Here is a 7,700-nt window from a genome sequence, read left to right as displayed (position 1 = left end):
TAACCCATGATTTGAATTGTGTGTTATAGGAATTACTATAGCAGGCACCACCCGAACCAATGGAGGACAAGCCTCACAAGCAGCAGTGCAAGTGCAGCAGTGACCCGACCTGAGCTGGCTTTGGTGCCCAATAACACCATGCAACACACCACCTCTCCTGTCCTGAGTGACCACCATCACAGATGGAGCCCAAAGTCATGGACTAAATGGACTCAAAGGGCATTTTATGGACATTTTACAAGGGTGGCCCATGGACTAAGGGAATGATATCTGTGTATAATTCAAAGGATGGGAGAGAGGGTGGTGGGTAATGAGGATGTATTGGATGGTGTGGGACCTAAGCATGACGTAAATGGTACTGAATAAGGGGGTGGAGATTGTACTGGTTTTGGCTGGGATAGAGTTAGTTTTCTTCACAGTAGCTCATATGGGGCTGTGTTTTGGATTTGTGACCAAAACGGTGTTGATAACACAAGGATGTTTTAGCTATTGCTGAACAGCGTTTGCACAGTCTCCAGGCCTTTTCTGTAAGCTGGGGGTGCACAAGAAGCTGGGAGGGGACACAGCCGGGACAGCTGACCCAAACTATATCCCCAGAGGGATATTCCATACCATGCGGCGTCATGCTCAGCAATAAAAGCTGGGGGAAAGAAGGAGGAAGGGGGGACATTCGGAGTTACGGCATTTGTCTTCCCAAGTAACCGCTACATGTGATGAAGGCATTTACTTCGTTAGCATGATGAATGCTTTTCTGGAAGTGGTTTAACACCTGCCTGCCGATGGGAAGTAGTCAGTTGTTGTGGTTTAACCCGGCAGGCAGCTAAACACCACACAGCCGTTCGCTGACTCCCCCCGCAGTGGGATGGGGGAGAGAACAGAAAAAAAATAAAGGAAAAACTCCTGGCTTGAGATAAAGACAATTTAATAGGACAGAAAAGAAAGGGAAAACGATAGTGGTGATAAAAGAATATACAAAGCAAGTGATGCACAGTGCAATTGCTCACCACCCGCCGACCGATGCCCAGCCAGTCCCCGAGCAGCGGCCCCCCCCAGCCAGCTTTCCCCCAGTTTATATGCTGAGCATGACGTCCCATGGTATGGAATGTCCCTTTGGCCAGCTGGGGTCAGCTGTCCCCCCCTGTGCCCCCTCCCAGCTTCTTGTGCACCCCCAGCCTGCTCGCTGGTGGGGTGGGGTGAGAAGCAGAGAAGGCCTTGACTCTGTGTCAGCACTGCTCAGCAGTAACAAAAACATCCCTGTGTTATCAACATTATTCGCATCCTAAATCCAAAACACAGCACTATTACCAGGTACTAGAAAGAAAATTAATTCTACCCCAGCCAAAACCAGGACACAAATGAATTCCTTAGTTTGCTTTGCTTGTTTTTTTGATTGTCTTTTGATTGATTGTCTTTTATCTCAAGCCACAAGTTTTCTCACTTTTACCCTTCTGATTCTCTCGCCCATTCCACTTGCGGGGGAGTGAGCGAGCTGTAGGTTTAGCTGCTTGCTGGGGTTAACCCACTACAGCAGATCAGCCTATTTTTAAGTTAAAGCTGTGCTACCCCTGGGCTGTCATGAGAGGGTGAAACCACTGCTGTGAGTTGTTGTTGGGACACGTCCTGCCCAACTCAGCATTGAGCCTGAGTCTAATAAGGCTCCAGAGAGAGTGGGAAGAGATGGGAACAGGCAGTGGATGGTTTGTCTCTGAAAACCCATGGGAAGATTTGGATCTGGCCTTGTCTCCCTGCTGAGTGGAGAGAGAAACCCAAGGGGCATGGGGTGGACCACATCTGCCAGAGCTGTGTCCTGAGGGGCTTCAGGGACTGTGGCATTTGTCTGCGTGATCAGGTGTCAGATGGGAGGTAGTCGTAGGCAGTTGGAGACAGCAGCATGTCCCGAGGATGCTTTCCCTGTCTATCGAGTAATGCCAATCATATCAACTGGTCTTGTAAACCTCTTTCTTGGCTCTGTAACCTTGCCTTGGTACAGCCGTGTGAGGGTTTGCAATGCTGGCAACTGTCACAGGGACCTTTGGGCTTGGAGCCAAGCCCTGCACAGATGGAAATTGGGGCTGCAGCCCTCGTGGTATTCTTGGGGGGGGGGGGAAATTCCCCTTTTTGACTGTGACCACAGTCAGTCACTTCTGGGGTACACAGGACCGGGCCCGGATTCAGGCTTGTCTTGGCAGCCCTAAGCTCTTCCAGACCTCTGCAACGTGCAGGGTCTGCTCTGCTGCCAAGGCATGGGGATGAGCCCCATCGAGGGGGTACGGTGGTGTATCTCCCCTTCCTCCTGATGCCTGAGCCAGGCACCATCCAGGAGAGGCTTGCAAACTGCCTGGGTGACTTTCCCAGAGCTGCCATTGCAGGGTCTGTGGGGCTTTGGCAGGCGGATGCTGCCGGGAGGTCTCCCGGCTTCTGGCCCTGCAGCTCTTCCCTTGCTGTAAACAGCCGCCTCGCCTGATCCCCAGCCCCAAAGGGAATTTCCAGCCCCTCGCACTGCTCCCAGCCCATCGCACACCGCCTGCAGCCACCCGCTGAAGCAAAGAGCTCAGATGCTCGCTGGCCGGTTGCGGCGTCTCAAGCAGAGTCCTGGCTCCAAACACTGTTTTACCCATGTTCAGGTGGGTGCCTCTTCCTCTCTGCCTCTTCCTGGAGACCAATTTGATGGCCAGGTCAAAAGGCCAGTCTTGACTCCCCAGGTCTTTGGTGCGCCTGGGTTAGTCCCTGGTCTGTGTGTGCCTGGGAGAAGGTTGCTGTGCATCGCGGGGGTCTCCTTGGTGGTGCAGGGCATCCCCTCTGCATTAGTCCTGTCTGCCTGGGTGCCAAAATGACCCTCAGGTCAATCCTTATGTCCTCAAGCGCTGCCCCCACAGTGGAGTCAGCTATTGCAGGGTTTTGATGGCTCCTTTGCTTTGCCCTGCTGCTCTGAATTACTGTTAATGACCAGTTATGTTTAAGTATGGAGTATATAACTTCTTCCTATGTTTTAATTATATCCGGGCAGGATGAGACCTGTCCAGTGTGGAGCTGGGCTCCCGGAGCCCCCCCGGCCGTTTCCGTCCCTTCCAGCAGCTGTTTCCTTTCCGTGCAGGCTGCTGGGAAGGGCTCGGCCGGACGCTATTCGGGTGCCCTCCTGGCACCGGTGCTCCCTCTGATGCCAAGTCCACATGCTCGTGGCCCATGAAGCTGGCAGGCAAGGCAGCGGGTCTCTGCCTGGTGTTGGTGCCCGGCAGCTCCTAGCCCTGTGGGGCTTCGTCTCCTTTCTCTTTGCTTTCTCTCTGCCTTTTGCATTTCCCACCGCTGCCTGGGCATTGGGTGGCTGCTTCCCCGGTTAGAGCGGCCGGCTGAGCCGTCACCAGGAGCAGAGCCCTTCTCTGGTGTTTTCCAGTCTTAGCTGAAGCGTATCCAGTTCCTAGTTTACGTGTTGCTCTAATGTCTTCTGCAGACTCTCCAGAGCCTTCTCGATGTTTTGCTTCATTTCCCTTCGGCCGTCTTTAATTTCTCCGTCTCCATTTCCCTCCCTCCGATGAACTTGCCGCATGTGCCAGCTGCTGTTTGCTCTGGAGGCTGGATTTGGGCTCTCCAGCCTGCAGAGCTCAGCTTGTGCCAGAAGCGTGGGGCAGAGCGGGCTGTTGGGCAGATGCTGGGCGTCTGCAGCACAGCTCTGCCTGGTGTCAAGTACAAAGTCCGACGTCTCTCGGCACCGAGATGGAGAAGGAGCAGTTTCCTCTCCAACAACACTCAGCCAGCTTTTTTCCCAGCAGCTTCTTGAGTCTCTCTGAATTCACACGCCAGGACGATGCCTTTGCATGAAGTGTACATGTGTGCGCACCCCTGCCCGGAGAGAGCCCAGCCAACCCACCCATTCCAAATTGCGCAGAGCTCCTGGCTCGGCTGGCACGCACGCCGTGCCTTGCTTTGGGGGCTGCTGCTCACTTTGCCATGAGAGGATTTATGACTTGTTACATCTCCACTTTCAACGGAGGCTGGGTTGGCGCCAGGAGTTTCCACTAAGTTTTACGCTGCTGCACGAGGAACCGTGGGATTTCTGGATGGAGGATTGATGAGCTTCTCGGTGGAAGAGGGAGGGCTGGGCCTGTGGTTGGTGGAAGAACTGAGAGAGGCCCAGTTTTTGGAAGGTTATGCAAACACCCGTTGACCCCCTCTTCCCTGCAGTGTCTGCTGCTCTCTGGCCTAGCATCTCTGCCAAGAGCAGGAGCCTCTCGCCGTGTCCCCTTTCCACCGTGAACCTCGGCCACCCCATGGAGGCTTCTGCCGTGCCACGGAGGGACAGGCTCTGAGCCGTCACCCCTTTCAGCACTGAATATATTTCCTGGTGACGCAGTGAACAAATGAGCACACTCACAACAGCCTGAGCCCAAAGGATCCTGAGTGTTGGGTAATGCCTGGATCAGAGGGGTGAGAGCAGAGCAACCCTGACCACGTGCTTTCCACAGGGAGGCAAAACACACATCCTGCCTGGCTCCTTGTACTTAGGTCTGAGGGAGTACTACGGGCAGCGCCGCATGCCACGCTGAGGATGCCGTAGGAAGAGGGCATCTTGCCACGGGGCAGGACCCGCTCGGGTCCCTCTCAGCCTGCTCGCTAGCCCCCTGCATAGTTTCCAGCAGTGAGCCTGTCCTGCCCCAAAGCATCTGAGCTGTTCTGTAGGTGTGCTAGCAACCAAAGGATTAACTCCTTGCACCCGCACCCAGCTGGGAAACCAAATTTCCATCTGGGGCGGGTGGGGTGGGGTGGCAAATTTCTCCTGGTTGAAGACCCTCTCCAAGCCCAGCAAACCCCCTCCAAGCCCAGCCGGCTCCAGTGCCCATGCGCAGGGAGGGGGCGCCTGGGGAGCCGGCTCTCACCGAACGCTGCGGGACGGCGCGGCAGCCAGCGGGGAGCCTGCCCGGCTCGTGTGCCGCCAGTTTCCAGCAATTCTTCCCTGCTTCCCGAGGACCGTTTCACTATACGGCGTTTCTATACGGTGTGCCTGGCAGGCAGCCCGCCCCCCTTCCCAGTCATGGGGGTTTTCCACGCTGGGCTTTGCAAACTACCTCTGTGCTGGGTCCTGGGAATCAGGGCCTCTGCAGGAAGGAATTTGCTGGTCAGCGGGTTGAGCAGAGCTGTGCGACCCTGTTCCTGTTAGCAGTGACTTTAACTTGGAGGCAGCATCCAGAAGGATTTGGAAATTCCCAGTCCCCCTGGTTGGCTCCCCTTGATGCCTTCGGTCTGTGAGTGCACCCGAGGAGCCTCTGCTCCCAGCCACCCGGGGAGCAGACCCCGTCTGCTTAAGCGGGGAAGAGCTGGGGGCTTTTGCAGGGCTGAAGGGCAGCCCAGAGCTGGATGAGCAGAGGGCTGTGGGGTCAGGAGAGAGGATCTCCTGGCATTATGGGGTGAGATGCCAGGAAACTGCGATGCTGGAAGCCAGATAAGTAATTTGTAGGCGAACTCGAGGCTCCGGTGCTGTGGTGTGGGGTGCGAATATGGGAAGCATTTGGGATGGAGGCTTGAGTGAGTCCCTACAAGCTCCCACAGTGGTTTCACTGCCTGGGAAAGGCTCACAAGCAAGGCGGTTTGGTGACCTTTGCTGTGGTCCCACTGTTTTTGCACACTTGGTGTGAGGGGACACCGTAGTCTCTGCCTAGGACACCCTCCCCTCTTCCTGCAGTCTGGAGGTCCCTCCACCGCAGGGATGCACAGAGGGCTGGACCTGGGCTGCCCGAGCATGGGGGTAGCTGGAGGCACCATTGCACAAAGCCCTGTTGCAAAGGCTCTGTACGGTGTCTGACAGGGGCCCTGGGGCCAGAAAGGGGCTCCCTGTAGCTGAGACACTGCAGAGGGGCACACTGCCTGGTTATGTCCCCCTCCCTGTGTCTGTCTTCATCCTGCACCTCTGAGCTCTGGGAAAAGGCTGGAGGCTGCAGGAGCCCAAGCTGGTGAGAAACAAGTTTATGTGGGTGCATGCAAGAAATTGTGCCTGGCCAAGTGGCTGCTGGAGGCTGCTGGTGTTGGAGAGCCCTAAAAAGCCTTGCCTCCATGGCTGCTGGATTCTGCTGGTGTTGGAGAGCCCTAAAAAGCCTTGCCTCCACCCCCCACCACTGGCAGATCCTCTGTAGCCCAAAAGTTTGATCTGCCTTGTGACCCCTCCTGCAAACAGGGGTGCTCACCCCTCTCTCATTGCCAGAAGCTCCCTGCTTTCTCCCTGGGCTGGGGGGACAGGTGATAGAGCAAGGCACTTGGGGAGGAAGGAGTGAACTGGGGGCTCTGAGGGAAGGGAGGCAGGAGGAGAGATGGGGCACAGACCTCCGTGCCAGTTTCCATGGGGCCCTGCTGATCAGGCGTGCAGGTGTGTCTGCGTTGTTCAGCCACAGCAATGGCCAAGTACCCCTGCCCTTAGTTTGTTCCCTCCTGGGTCCTCTCCAATCCACCTTCCCTGGAGGGATTGGAGTGAGGCTCTGCTCAGCCCGCTGCTTTCTTCGGGCTGCAAATTGCAGCAACCAGAGTCTTGCCAAAGATTGATGCCTGTGAAGGGAACGTGTGCCCTGACCCTCTTCAGCAGCTCAGGCAGTATTTGGGGCTGGCCTCTGGCCAGAGGATGCTGCTGCGGTGTCTTGAAAACACGCAGAGAGCCAGGGACTTTCCAGGTGCCTGCTGCCGCGGCTGGGGCTGGGACTGGGCAAGGAAGGGAGCTGGGCTCCGCTCTGGGACCACAGAGCTCTCCTGGACTCCTTCAGGAGTGGAGGGAGCCCTGGGCTGGACCGGTCTGTGCTGGGGCAACCTGTGACATCCCTCCCTCCACATCCCTTGTCCTCATACCACATAGGCTCTGGGACACACTTCACCGGGGTGGGTGGCTATGGGTTCAGTGCTCCCCTAGCTTCTCCAGCACACGGATCTGCAGTGGGACAGTGTCCAGATGGGCCAAGGGCAAGGGTTCATCCAGGTGCTCAGCTGGGCACTGCTGCCTGGAGAGGTTGCACAAATAAAGGCTGGAAAGGCAGTAAGAGCCAGTGTGGCTCTCCTTTTCCTGCCCTGTTCTAATGCCACTGGTGCTTTGGGGTTGGAGGAATGGGTGACAGCACACAGGATGCCTCCAGGGACCAGTTTCCCATGGTGCCAGGCACCCTGGGGAGATGCACCCACAGGCAACCCGCTGCTGCCCATGGCCCGTGCCTGCTGCATTGCCCCAGGGGCTGCTGCCTGAGACCACATTGACCTCGGTGCTGCACGAGTGTGTGCAGAGCTGCCTCCCCCCATGTGGACACTGGGCACACGGGTACCCCCCAGCATGAGAGCTCCCTTGCTCTTCTGCATGGGTGACGGGGGAAGCCGCAGGAGTGCAGCCCTGGATCCCGTGCTGCCCCAGGCACCCAGCTTGTCCCCGAGGAAGGCAGCAAGCCACTGCAGCTTGTCCATCTCCTTGCCCAAGAGAGGGCTGCAGGGAAGATGTTGGTGAGCACCCCGCCCCATGACGCCAGCACTGCCCCCTCCCCACTGAGGGGGGCGAGAGCCTGGGCATCTTATCGCCGCTCTGCTTTCTACAGCAGCCGGGACTTTGGTCTCCCCCTGGGTTACTCATTGCCCTTGATAACTGTTTATGAGGGTCCTTATCAGGAACTGGTGAAAAGTCCTGGGGCTGCACCCCAGGGCGCAGGCAGCAGGGCCGGGGAAGGGGCTCGGTCCCCACCGGCATC

This window comes from Pygoscelis adeliae, unplaced genomic scaffold (genome assembly GCF_000699105.1).
Source record: "Pygoscelis adeliae isolate BGI_AS28 unplaced genomic scaffold, ASM69910v1 Scaffold442, whole genome shotgun sequence".
NCBI classification, from domain to species: Eukaryota; Metazoa; Chordata; class Aves; order Sphenisciformes; family Spheniscidae; genus Pygoscelis; species Pygoscelis adeliae.
Note: the sequence above shows the minus strand (reverse complement) of the source record.